The sequence below is a fragment of the Delphinus delphis genome, chromosome 18 (genome assembly GCF_949987515.2).
Source record: "Delphinus delphis chromosome 18, mDelDel1.2, whole genome shotgun sequence".
NCBI classification, from domain to species: domain Eukaryota; kingdom Metazoa; phylum Chordata; class Mammalia; order Artiodactyla; family Delphinidae; genus Delphinus; species Delphinus delphis.
The window spans coordinates 67778748-67791271 of record NC_082700.1 but is presented as its reverse complement, the minus strand read 5'-3'; the positions used below and the strand labels follow the sequence as shown (position 1 = coordinate 67791271).

Below are 12524 nucleotides of genomic sequence, written 5' to 3'. Positions count from 1 at the left end.
AATATTGAGTTGAAGTCCAATCAAGGAGACAAGCCAAGACAGTAGATTTAAACCAGGCGGATGTAGGTCTATGACCGGGTAGAAGCAGGGAAGGCCTCCAAATGTGGTCTGAGTTAAGCAGTGTGAGGAAACCAGCTTAGAGTTGTCAAGTCGGATGGACGCAGAGTACATAGGAGCAGTCTGAGACAGCTCTGTGGAGTCCTGATTTACTGAGCTCTGACTGCCAATAATTATGCCAAGCTTAGACAAAAGCAAGAGAGAGCTCATGCCAGCTAAAGTGAGGAAGGATGCAGCCAACAGTGGCTTGGTTCCACACCTTGCTGTGGGCTGTCCCACAGCAATAAAATGCATCCACTTGCTCTGTCATGCCCTCTCGCTGCAGCCACAGGATAGGAAGATCCTGAAGGTGAAGGTCAGAAGTCAACTCATCAACTCAGTAGTATGGTTCCAAGGCCATCGACAGCTGTCGAGAGAAATGCTTCCTGTGTGTATCTAGATCCATAGCCTCAAAGAACCCAAGATGTGCTATGCTCCATGCAGCCTGGCACAGCTACAAACCCGGGATGGCTTCAGCTCAGAAAAGTTTCAACTTCCAGGTTTCCTTTCAAGGGCAGGTTGGGCTTGTAAAGGGTCTGCTGGGACAAAGTGTACGGGAAATGGAAGGGAACTAACTAGATCATTTGGGCTGAAGTGCATTTTAAAACTTGAGTTATTTGACGGACTTTCCTGGTGGCGCAGTGGTTAAGAATCCTCCTGTCAATGCAGCGGACACGGGGTCAAGCCCTGGTCCGGGAAGATCCCACATGCCGTGGAGCAACTAAGTCTGCGAACCACAACTACTGAGCCCGCGTGCCTAGAGCCCAAGCTCCACAGCAAGAGAAGTCACCGCAATGGGAAGCCTGCGCACTGCAACAAGAGTAGCCCCTGCTCGCCGGAACTAGAGAAAGCCCGCGCACAGCAACGAAGACCCAACGCAGCCAAGAATAATTAAATAAGTAAATAAATTTATTTAAAAAAACCCCAAAAACTTGAGTTATTTGAATCATCACCTCCATCCTCTAGTTTAATCTGCATGTGCGCTCAAGGACGCAGGATCCCTGGCAACATCAGCTTCCTAAATTGTTCATGTTGGTGTCAAACAAAATCTGACCTCTAAGCTGTTTAGTTGTGTCACTTGGATTCGAAGGGGACTGTTTGTTCAAAGCTCATGTTCTAAACATGTTTGTGATTTTTATCTAAAGTCAGATTGCCATGGTTTCAGCACATTCCGGTTTACTTAGTAAAATTCAGCCCTTGTGAAATTGGCTGCAAATGAAGTACCCCATTCCAATTTTAGGCATAATCTGATTAGTACTTTTCATGCTGTAATAATGAGCAGTGAATACTCAGCATTTTATTAGACTTTTTTTCCTCTTTCTGGCTCAGAATTAAAACCAAGCTCTTTCCACTTCATCATTCTGTACCTTTCCAAAAAAAGATGATGGCTTTGGAGTTATATTGCCATACAACACCCTTATTAACGGGCTGTTGCTTGTGACAATTTACATAAGTGAAGTGTGCATCCCTCTGCTGTGTATCCCAAAATATCCAACAACTTCACTGAATTTACACCAACCAACAAGCATGTTGATTTTTTTTTCTTTTTGGTATTTTAATGGTGAAATATGTTACTATGCTAGCAAACACACCCATGCCATCTGTTGGGTGAGAGGAAGGCAGTTTCTAAGAACAATTAAATTTAGTTCTGGGTCTTCAGCTAGAGAGAGCCACAGTCCACCAGTTGTGAAAAGAAAGAAATTCTGTTCATGCTGTTCTCTCTCTATCACAGGCCTTACGTCTTGCTACCGTGTCTCTTACATCTCTCTCATCTCCATCACCTCGCTCCCTTCACACTTTCATTCTCTTTTTCTTTGGCTCTTGTTTGGCCCTGACCATCCTTCCAAGTGCCATCTCATTAGGGGGATTAGTAAGACTCGGCCTGGCAGACACCACCTTCTCAGAAGGGCTATCCAGGTGATCTGCTGAGATTATTGGGAGGTAAATGCTCCCTGGAGAAAGAAGGAAAAGGAAATGAAGGCAAAAAGAGGCCACTCAAAAACAACTGTTTTTGGGGGGTGGGGTGGTCTTCCATTCTGGAAGCAAAACAGGTTGTTCAAAATGGAGTTGAGAAGGAACTGCACTCTAAATGTGTTAGCACTGCAGGACAGCCTTGGTAAGCATTTCTCAGTGTAGAGCGAACTTGTCCTCCTAAAATCTGACAACCTGAAAAGACGGAATAATGAATGCAAGGCCTTCCTCAACAGTTACATGAGACTTTTGCAGAGACTAATTACCTTTGTGTGTTTGTAGCATGTTTGATTCCAGAGGTGGGCTCTGCAAAGGCCACAAAGAAAGTTGGCACAGGTCAGACTCTTCACAGGCCCTGGTCCTAAAAGGTGGTATTACCAAAGTTCCCACATTCAACTGATACTTCGTGCCATGGGCTGCTCAGTGCAGTGGACCGGTGGCTAATAAACTTGTCCTTATACATAAGCCACCGTATTATGTGACTCTGGGCCAGGAACCAAGGCGTGCTATGATTTCAGAGACCGGATTCTTATCACCTGGGGAAGAGACATGCTCTGCTGACGTAAGAAAGCGGATAAATCAACCATCACCGAGACCTGCAGACTCTGAAATTAAAGGAGAAAATATGCGTGCCGTTGGTTCAATTGGCACCCATTAAAGCTAATAACTAATCAGCCTTGCAAGTTTCTAGCTCAGAATGATCAAATCTGCAAAGAAAACAACATCCGTCCACTTTTACACTCCAGTGGAAGAGGTGGTCCCTCGCGGCGGGGCGGCACAGTCTCGCCATCTGGAGAATAAATCGAGTGTGAAGTACAGTATAGTTTGGGACCAAGCTCCGTGGCAGCAGCTCAGCAGTCAGTTCATTAGTTCCAAACTTCCAGGGATTAGAGCGACATCAATTCTACTGTCGGATAGGAAGAGACAGACAGGATACGAGATTCAAGGAGGATTGTGACAACCAGGAGGAGCCCCTTGGGCTTATTTATAAAACTACAAAGTATAAACATACCCAAATAAGTGTCTTAAATAATAGCATTATTACAGTTTCATAACATCTGAATTAACACCTTCCTCTTTTTCCACCTCCACCCCGAAACCCTGTATGTTAATAACATATAATGTTTTCAGATGAAGTCGCCAAGACGACCCTGAATGCAACAGGAGCAGTGAGAAAGCTGTGCGGCCGAAACAGGACTTGGGAGTTAAGAAGTACGGAATATTTTCTAGGCTCTGGGGAGATGCATAACCTCTGTGATTTTTAAAAATGAGCAATTACTATTTTCATCCTACAAAAGGCAAATTGCCATGCAAATTTGCCATGCAAATTGCCATGCAAATACTCAAAAACGCTAGTGAATTCTGTCTTTTCCATCTCACCTCACTTTGATTTCATCTGACTCATAAAATGATGTCATAAGCATGGACTGGAATGGGCAAAAGGCCCTGATATTGTCATCTATATAAAATTATTTTTTTTGAAAATTTTGAGATTGTTTGGTTTAAAATAAAAAGTTCTGATGTATTGTTCCATTTAAGGATCTCCCTTTTCATATAAGTTCTTTTTATACACTAATATTAAAAAACAGAAGTGCTTGTGACAAAGTCATCATTAGAAAATTACTGTATTTTTCTTACAAATGTATAAAATGTATTATAATCACAGAGACTGCTGTAGTTACTGCATTAGAAAAAAAGCCAAATTCTCACTGATTATTACAACCTGGTAGTGTTTCTTTAGGTAAGATGGTAGTGTTGAGTTTTCTAACCCCCAAAAATCTTGGTTTGCCTATTTTTTTTTTAACCTTTTTTTTTTTTTTTTTTTTGGCTGCACCATGTGTGGCATGCGGGATCTTAGTTCTCAGACCAGGGATTGAACCCACGCCCCCCTGCAATGGAAGCACAGAGTTTTAACCACTGGACCACCAGGGAAGCCCCTTGGTTTGCCTGTTTTTGAAAAAAGAAAACCTACAGCAATATTGAACATACCATGAGTTAACTGGTTAAAATTTCATTCATCAATAAGACCAAAAGCACTGGTAAGAAAAGAAAAAATAAATTGAACTTCATGAAAAATTTAAAATGTTGTGCATCAAAAGATACTTTCAACAGAGTAAAAAGGCAACCCACAGAATGGGAGAAAATATTTGCAAATCATATGTCTGATAAAGGAATATATATTCAGAACATATATAGAACTTCTAAAACTCAGCACCAAAAAAACAAACACCACAATTCAAAAATGGGCAGAGGACTTGAACAGACATTTCTCCTAAGAAGATATAAAAATGGACAATGAGCACATGAAAAGATGTTCAGTATCATTAATCATTAGGGAAATGCAAGTCAAAACTACGAGACACCACTTAACACCCATTAGGATGGCTACTGTCAGAAAAACAGAAAAAAACAACGGTTGGAGAGGATGTGGAGAAATTGGAACCCTTGTGCACTGTTGGTGGGAATGTAAAATGGTGCAGCTGCTATAGAAAATAGCATGGCAGTTCCTCAAAAAATTAAAAATGGGACTTCTCTGGTGGCGCAGTGGTTAAGAATCCGCCTGCCTGTGCAGGGGACATGGGTTCGAGCCCTGGTCAGGGAAGATCCCACATGCCGCGGAGCAACTAAGCCCGTGTGCTGCAACTACTGAGCCTGCACGCTAGAGCCCGCGTGCCACAACTACTGAAGTCCGCGCGCCTAGAGCCCGTGCTCCATAACAAGGGAAGGCACCTCAATGAGAAGCCCGCGCACCACAACAAAGAGTAGCCCTGCTCGCCGCAACTAGAGAAAGCCTGAGCAGCAACGAAGACCCAACGCAGCCAAAATAAATAAATAAGTAAAATAAATTTATTAAAAAAATTAAAAATAGAATTAACATATGATGCAGCAATTCCACTTCTGGGTATATACCCAAAAGCGCTGAAAGCAGGTCTCGAAGAAATTATTTGTACACCCATTTTTATAGCAGCATTATTCACAATAGCTAAAATGTGGAAGTAAACCAAGTGTCCACTGACAGAAGAATGGATAAGCAAAATGTGTTAAATATGTGCAATGGAATATTGTTCAGGTTTAAAAAGGAAGGAAATTCTGACACATGCTACAACATGGATAAACCTGCTGTGCTAAGTGAAGACATTATGCTAAGTGAAATAAGCCAGTTACAAAAGGACAACAATGTGAATATATTTAATAACCACTTAATGGTACACTTAAAAATGGCTAAGATGGTAAACTTTATATTTTATCACAATAAAATTGAGGAAAATGTTCATTTATTGATTTCATCCCATAAGTTATTACACTCTAGGCATTCTGTTTACTCTGAAACTGTAGATTTTGGTAGAGCAAAGTTTCTGATATGCTGATTATGAAAGATCCTTTAAAACACAGGTTTATTAAAATGCCAAATCAGCTTTCATTCAAAGGACTAAGAAGGCTCAGGATGTGTATGGGTGGATACACTGGCATACAAGTACAAGTAGCTCTTTGAATCTCTGTTTTCAGTTCTTTTGGGTATATACCTAGGAGTAGAATTGCTGGGCCATTTAGTAATTCTATGTTTAGCTTTTTGAAGAACTGCCAAACTGTTTTCCAAAGTGGTTGTACCACATTTTACATTTCCCACCAACACTGTATCAGAGTTCCAAATTTTTCCACACTCTTGCCAACACTTGTTATTTTTCATTTTATTTGTTTTTGATAATAGCCATCCCAGTAGATGTGATATGGTATCTCGTTGTGGTTTTGATTTGCATTTCTCTAATGATTAATGATGCTGAGCGTCTTTTTATGTGCTTACTGGCCATCAGTATACAGATCTTCCTTGACTTATGATGGAGTCATGTCCTGATAAACACACTGTAAGCTGAAAATATAATAAGCTGAAAATGCATTTATACACCTAACCTACTGAACATTATAGCTCAGCCTAGTCTACCTTAAATGTGCTCTGAACACATATTAGCTTACAATTGCGCAAAGTCATCTAAACATGAATATCTCACGTAATTTATTGACTACTGTCCTAAATGTGAAAAACTGAATGGTTGTCTGGGTAGAGACTGATTGCCAGTGCATCGATTGTTGACCCTCGTGATCACATTGCTGATGGGAGCTGTGGTTCACTGCTGCTGCCCAGCATCACGAGACAGGATCGGACCACATATCACTAGACCAAGAAAAGACCAAAATTCAGTACTCAAAGTATGGTTTCTACTGAATGCGTACTGCTTTCGCACCATCATAAAGCTGAACCATTGTAAGTCAGGGACCATCTGTACCTTCTTTGGAGAAATGTCTATTCTAGTCCTAAATTTTAAAAAAAATGGGTTGTTTGTCTTTTGGTTGTTGGGTTATGAGTGTTCTATATATATTCTAGATATTTAATCCGTATCAGATATATATGATTCACAAATATTTTCTCCCCTTCTGTAGGTTGTCATTTCACTTTTTTTTTTTTGGCCACACCATGCAGCTCGTGGCATCTTAGTTCCCCAACCAGGGATCGAACCTGCATCCTCGGCAATGAAAGCACAGAGTCTTAACCACTGAACCACTGGGGAATTCCCTATCATTTCACTTTCTTTTTTTTTTTTATGTGCAAATGATGTGACCAACAAGGGCTTTATTTCCAAAATATATAAACAGCTCATACAACTCAATAATAAAAATCCAAACCCAATCAAAAAAATGGGCAGAAGATCTACATAGACATTTCTTTAAAAAAGACATACAGATGGCCAAAAAGCACATGAAAATATGCTCAAAAATTATTAGAGGAATGCAAACCAAAATTACAATGATGTATCACCCCACACCCATCAGAATGGCTATCATCAGAAAGTCTACAAATAATAAATGCTGGAGAGGGTGTAGGAATGTAAATTAGTTACAGCCACTGTGGAAAACAGTATGGAGGCTCCTTTAAAAACTAAAAATAGAGTTACCATATGATCCAGCAATCCCACTCCTGGGCATATATCTAGAGAAAATCATGATTTGAAAAGATACATGCACCCCAATGTTCACTGCAGCGCTGTTAACAATAGCCAAGACATGGAAGCAACCTAAATGTCCATGGACACATGAATGGATAACAAAGATGTGGTACATATATACAATGGAATATTACTCATCCATAAAAAAGCATGAAATAATGCCATTTGCAGCAACATGGATGGACCTAGAGATTATCATACTAAGTGAAGCCAGGCAGAGAAAGACAAATGTTATATCACTTATATGTGGAATCTAAAAAATAGTACAAATGAACTTGTTTACAAAACAGAAGCAGACTCAGAAACACAGAAAACAAACTTATGGGTACCAAAGGGGGGCGGGTGGGTGCATAAATTGGGAGTATGGGGTTAACAGATGCACACTACTATATATAAAACAGATAAACAACAAGGTCCTACTGCATAGCACAGGGAACTATATTCAATACCTTATAAGAAATTATAATGGAAAAGAATAGAAAAAATATATATACATATGTATGTATAACCAAATCACTTTGTCGTACACCTGAAACTAACACAATATTGTAAATCAGCTATACCTCAATGAAAAAAATAATAATCTCTCTTCAAATCTAAAAACAAAACAAAACAGGTTTAGTGGAAGTAAGTATGAAAGAGCAGCAATGGTAGGAGGCTGTGGTCAGAGCAGAGTATTGGCTCTCACAGGTGGTGCAGATGATATCCAAGGAGTTTGTGGCTAAAGGGGGGTGAAGGTAAAGGTCATTGTTTGGAGTCATGGTCAAGGAATTGTGAGGAGGTTATGGTTGCTTATCCACACGATGCCTAATTATCTCTCAACATGAGGACCAGGAAATGAGGTGGAGAGGAAGACTCAGTTGCAAAGCCCCCACTGGATGCAGGAGAGTAACTGGGAAGCTGGTCACACAGCCCCACCCCAGGCTTTCCCAGGACCCCCCCACCCCTCCTTCTCCCAGTTATTGCTAGCTCACATCTAACCCCACTCTAACCTACTTTTCCTTCCAAATTCAGAAATCGGGGGAAAAAAAGCAAAGAAAAATGCCCTACTGTTTCCCAGCAGCACCTCACATACATGCCTTGGGTGCCTACTAAGCACCCAAGCCATGTAGATAATACGAAGAGGCTAAAACACTCCTCCTGTCCCAACACCTTGCAATACAGGTGAACAGATAAAAACATGGGTACAAACACTATATACTAATGTCACTGAAGCAGTGTGACATTAAATATTTATGTATATGACACTCCTCCACAAATAGCAAATGTGAAATAAAAGACAGTCAACAGATAACTTTTATCTCGGTGTCATTTCTTTTTTTTTTTTAACATCGTCATTGGAGTATAATTGCTTTACAATGGTGTGTTAGTTTCTGCTTTATAACAAAGTGAATCAGTTATACATATACATATGTTCCCATATCTCTTCCCTCTTGCGTCTCCCTCCCTCCCACCCTCCCTATCCCACCCCTCCAGGCGGTCACAAAGCACCGAGCTGATATCCCTGTGCCAAGATTTCAAAAATCTTTAAACATTTTATTAACTTTGAAGAAGGAATAAGAATAGCTCCTTTAGAAACTAGACACACTGAAGCACTGATCTATTCACAGAGCTTCTACACAGATGAAGAAGTTTATATCAAATGGACAAAAAATAGTACAGAAGACCTATACACAGAAAGATTGAGAAAAATCCATCTCTAGAAAGCAGGTCAGATGAACTCAAAGACCTCACTGAGGGCTTCCCTGGTGGCACAGTGGTTGGGAGTCCGCCTGCCGATGCAGGGGACACGGGTTCGTGCCCCGCTCTGGGAGGATCCCACATGCCACAGAGCGGCTGGGCCCGTGAGCCATGTCCGCTGAGCCTGCGCGTCTGGAGCCTGTGCCCCGCAGCGGGAGAGGCCACAACAGCGAGAGGCCCGCGCACCGCAAAAAATACCTCACTGAATGTAGGAGAATCACTAGGAAGTCACGTAAAGCCTTCTGCTGGGGCATAAAGGTAGGAACCAGTCCATGTAGTCAAGAAAACACTCTTTTTCTTCCTTATCTAAATGCTTGCCTCCAGTCTGGGTTCACGGAAAGGTCCTGATTATTTGAACTGGTTGTCAATCAAGGTTCCCTTCATTTTCGCTTTCTTGGCTTCCGGTTCAGCCAGCTCCTGCAGCCGCCTCTTACTCATGCCTTTGCGCTCCAGCTGCTTCTCAATCACCTTGGCATTCTGCGCATACGAGTCAGCAACTTCTCTAGCCTCAATCTCCTCTTCCTCTTCATCAATAGTAGACACAGTGACAGAGCTGAACTTGCCCATGTCTTTAGTCCGTTTCGTCATCATCACTTTCTTAGGAGGCTCTTGTTTCTGAGTATATATGTTCGTCTTCCCAAAACCCTGGCCAAACTTGACTACTGCTCCATCCACAATGAAGGTCACAGGAGCATTCTTCGGTTGGGACTGGTAGAAGAGTGGCAGCCCGCACTTTGCACATTTCTTCCTGTAATGTGGTTCAATGCCTTCAGGCCTCCGAATATACATAGTCTCCTCGTCTTCTGTGTTACAAAACTTGTGGGCATGTTTGGCAGCATCAATCACACGGGACCGATCCCGGCGCCTCACGGTCAATTTCTCCAACTGACAGTCCAGCACCAGGACCATCTGGCCGCATAAACAGTAGTAGACGTGAAGGGGCTTCTCGCCGTCGTCATACTCCTCGCGATCCCGGGTATCGGAGCAGACTACGGACCGGGAAACTACTTTAGGCATAGCTCAGAGCAGCACCGGAAATTATAAAGGCAAAAGTAAGAGTCACGCGGAAATGAAGTCATTCACCTCATTTCACTTCCTTTTTTTTTTTTTTTTTTTTTTTGCCGTACGCGGGCCTCTCACTGTTGTGGCCTTCCCCGTTGCGGAGCACAGGCTCCGGACGCGCAGGTTCAGCGGCCATGGCTCATGGGCCCAGCCGCTCCGCGGCATGTGGCATCTTCCCGTATCGGGGCATGAACCTGTGTCCCCTGCATCGGCAGGCGGACTCTCAACCACTGCACCACCAGGGAAGCCCTTATTTCACTTTCTTGGTAAGTGTCCTATGATGCACAAAATTTATAATTTTGCTGAAGTCCAATTTATCTATTTTTTCTTTGGTAGCTTGTGCTTTTGTTATCATTTTGAGATCATTGCCTAATCCAACATTATGAAGACTTACACATGTCGTCTTTTACTAGTTTTATAGTTTTAATTCTAACAACATTTAGGCTCTTGATATATTTCTGGTCTACTCATTTGTATACAATAGGGAGGTTTGTGATATTTTTATTTTGTGGTTTCAGTCTTCATCTCTCAACAAAATACAATGAAAATTCCCTGGGAAGAGGAAACTCAAGTGGAAAGAAAGGGCTTACTTCCATCAGCCTCTTCACTCAGCTCTGCCCTCACCCCTGACTGGTGACTGGCTGGTGTTTAGCTTTCCTGTTGCCAAGACCTTATCCACCACCTCCCCGCCATGCTCCTCTTTCACTTTGCCCTTTCCCCATCTGCTCCTAATGGATTTTCCTCAACTATATATGACAGGTCTTGTGTTGTTGTGGTTTTTTTTCTGAGGACCTTGCCAGGCTACCCCATGAGCCTCTGAGGGACCTCAAACCCAAACCTATAGGGAACTGTGGAGCTACTCCTGAGAAGATGTCCTGCATGGGCATAGCTGCCCGTGTTTTTTACATTTCTTGTTAACTTTATGATTTAACAGTGAGGCTCTGAGGTACACTTTGCACACAGCTCTTCGCAAAGACAAAGTATTTACTTACTAAAGGCTTGCATCGCCCTTCCCAAAGCCAGTAATGACCACCACGCTCAGATTTGACTGGAGCTCCGGAGTCTGCAAGTTCATGGCTCTCTCCACTCATTATTTTCTTTGTTCTCACTCATTGCTTGTTCTCAGCCTCAGAGGAGCAATGTTATTTCTGTGTTCTAGTAGGGCACACGAGATCTGTTCCAAGTGGGATGATCTGAGTGAGGAAGGGGTGCTATGACTGCTCTCTCCTGGGGGGTAGGGAGTGGGCAGGAGCCATGGCTCCATGATGGGAAGGATCCAGAGGAAAACTGAACAATGTTATCACTCATGAGGTGTTTTATGTACTTAAGACCAAATGTCCAGATACTTGAAAACATTTAGATAACTGATAGGATTTGTCCTTTTTAAAAAAAGAGTGTTTGTGATTATGAAAAGAAAATTATCTGAATACTATTCTCATATTCTGCCTGATGTGCCTGGTTTGGTGCAATTAAAATTTTTTAACAAGTAGGGGAGGGCTCAATCAAATGTTATCCACCATGCCCGGTGTTAGGGACAGGTGTGGAGGAGAGGGAACGATATATAAATCCTTTATATTGACATATAAACCAGCAGAGGAATGTATCATCTAGCTGGGGCGACGCAATGCCCATAGGATGAGAATTGAAGTAACAGTTCAAGTCAGTGGGACAGACTTGAGGGGACTTAGAGGCAGGAGGGAGCACGGCAGGCTGAGCTGGGAGGCAGGAAGTTGAGGATCTCAAGAGGTGCAGAGGAGGGAGGAACACCCAGCAGAGGGCTGGTAAAGGCAAAGGGCACAGGTAGGAATAATGAGTGAATCAAAAGGCAGATGGTCAGTATCTATGAGGTTAGGGAGGGAAGGTGCTGGTGCCAGGAGACGGACAGAAAGGAGATTCCCAAGCGGGCAGGGGAGAGCCCATGTTTTAGGAGGCCCTGTTCCGCTGGGGGAGGAAAGGGTGATGGGGGAAGTGGGACAAGAATCACAGTTCACTTGAGGAAGCAGCTTCCACATTGGAAGCTTCCTGGTGCCCGGCCCGGACTGTGGGAAGGTCCACCCCGCAGCCCTTAGAGCACTAAGTGGAGAAGGTCCCTGTTTGAGTCAGCCCTGCCCGTGGGCAACTTCCCCAACCCCCGAGAGTGCTTTTATCCAGAGAGGGCCTCTAGTCTCAAAGCTTTTTTTTCCCCCCCCAACAAATTTATTTATTTATTTAATTTTTTGGCTGCGTTGGGTCTTCGTTGCTGCACGCCGGCTCTCTAGTTGCGGTGAGTGGGAGCTAGTCTTCGTTGCGGTGCGCGGGCTTCTCGCTGCTGTGAAAGCTAATCTTTTTGTCTTTGGAATGGGTGTTGTACGCGGGTCTCGGATCTGGGGGTTCACAGTACCATACCTTGAAAGCCCTTGAAAGCGAAAATGGAAAGAACACGTGGAGTGGGAAGGATAGCCCACCCCCCTACTCGCACCTTCTAATTGGTCTCCCTCCGTCCTGGCCCTCCGACAGCGGAGAAGACGGCTCCCTTCCCACCTGGCGCAAAGCACAGCCGCAAGCAAATCTGCCCTCTCCCTCTCAACCTGCTCTATTTGTGTTTGGCGACTTCTCTGGGCTAGAGGAGGTAATGAACTGTTTTGGTTTAAAAGCCCTCCTGCCGGGTTTCAGTCT

The 12524-nt window shown here is 43.1% G+C and overlaps 1 protein-coding gene and 1 pseudogene across 4 annotated transcripts in view; both read right to left on the bottom strand.

Annotated features, from left to right (window-relative positions):
• The window catches only part of CLYBL (citramalyl-CoA lyase), a 266190-nt gene that overhangs the window by 29018 nt on the left and 224648 nt on the right, over positions 1–12524 (bottom strand). The window lies entirely within an intron of this gene.
• LOC132413484 (STING ER exit protein pseudogene) lies at positions 9043–9835 on the bottom strand (annotated as a pseudogene).